Consider the following 1,750-nt stretch of genomic DNA (forward strand, 5'->3'; position numbering starts at 1 on the left):
ACTTTCACAGTATTTAAATAGCATCTTGTCCTGCTTTATAATCAAGAAATACATGGAAATTAAATCATTTACAATATGGCACCTTTAAGGAAAGTCAAAAAGCTAAATGCAATGACGGATTAGCCGGTGGATTATTATGGAGGAAATTCACTTCACCTGGAACTGTAGTACAAAGACAAGACGTTAAGTCAAATGCGTTCACTTTTCCCCTCAGCAGACTGAGGAGGAAAGCTGTTGCAGTGGAGAGTAGGACCAAATCTAGATTTGTCAATGGATGAGAGTATGAAATGAAGTGACAACCAATGAATTTGCAGCTCTGATCAATGTCAACATCGTTATTCTGGAGAAGTGTGTTCCACTATGCTCCAGCCAACTAGATCAAACGCTCCACTCTACATATAGTAAGAAAAAGCAATATGTGTGACCTACCAGCAATTAAATCTAGCATCTGTATACATTTTCCTATGACCCACCGTGATCCACATTACAATGGTAACATTAGCTGAGAGAAAAAAGCCGGGAAGTTGCCCTGGATGTAGATCCCTACGCAGTTAGACAACATGGCTATTCCAGGGTGCTACTTTCAGTTTTTACTTTTGCTCAGACACAGAGACAACCGATGATGATTCATGTCAAAATCGTTGGATGTGGATGCTCGCACAGCTTGCCCCGATACAGTTGTTTTTTCTTTGTTCCCCCGAATCTCAGTCAGTTAGCATGACCCATATATAGAGTCACAATAGCCACATTTATAGGAAATACACACCAGGATGTTCCTTTCAACCCCTTAGGTTCAGGGTGCCCCAGAATGTATTATTTTTATATTTTTAGGTTAGTTTTCCACTAATGCCAGTAATGTAAAGTTAAAAAGGTGATATCTGAAGTTGACCAGAGACTTTTGTTTTGCCAAACAACCCAAAATAAGAAATGTATACAATACAGTATGTGCAGTGACTTGTGAACAGGGACTTGTGAAACTACAGGTTCACAAGGAAGAAAGTCATGTCAATTGAAAATGGGAAAAAAAAGGGTCATATGTAGAAAACAAAAAAGACTTCAAAAATATCAAATGTGTTACTAATAAAAGAAACATTTTTTAACGCTTGTTCATTTTTGTACTGTATAGCAATCCCCCTGTCAGTTTGTCTCTTTCCCTCCTCTCCAGCCACATTCCCTTTTCCTCCGCCCACTTCATTTTCATCCATCCAACAGATGCCTCAGGACGTTCCCTCCTTTCCCCTCCCCATCACCTGACAGCCCAACCCATCCACACACCTGTTCCCACTTCTGTCATCAGCCCTGCAGTTACCAGGGCCACGTTCAGACCCGACAAAACGTAGCAACGCATTTTTTTTAAACTGAAACTGGGGGTGCGTTGAACACCCTGTTGTGGGCATAGGCGCTCTGCCTTTTTATTACCATGACTTTACAGACATGTCTCTGCTGATTGGTTATCACCTGTGACACAACCAATAAACGAGAGACACACCCACCAAACCAGAGAAAACATATCTCAAAGCCCATTGCACACCGTTCCACACCGTTCCGAGGAAACATGTCGTTCAACACGGAAACCGTAGCTAAACGTTGCACACCGTTTTTGAGATTGGACGTGCCCCTGTCCTTCCCCGCCCACCTGCTCACCTGTCCCCACTTTCCTCATCAGTCCTCCACATATTTAACCAGCCCATTTTCTTCGCCCCCTTGTCAGATCGTCCTAGTTACTTTGGTTGGTTTCTTGCTTTGTGCT

This window comes from Sander lucioperca, chromosome 3, assembly GCF_008315115.2.
Source record: "Sander lucioperca isolate FBNREF2018 chromosome 3, SLUC_FBN_1.2, whole genome shotgun sequence".
NCBI lineage: Eukaryota > Metazoa > Chordata > Actinopteri > Perciformes > Percidae > Sander > Sander lucioperca.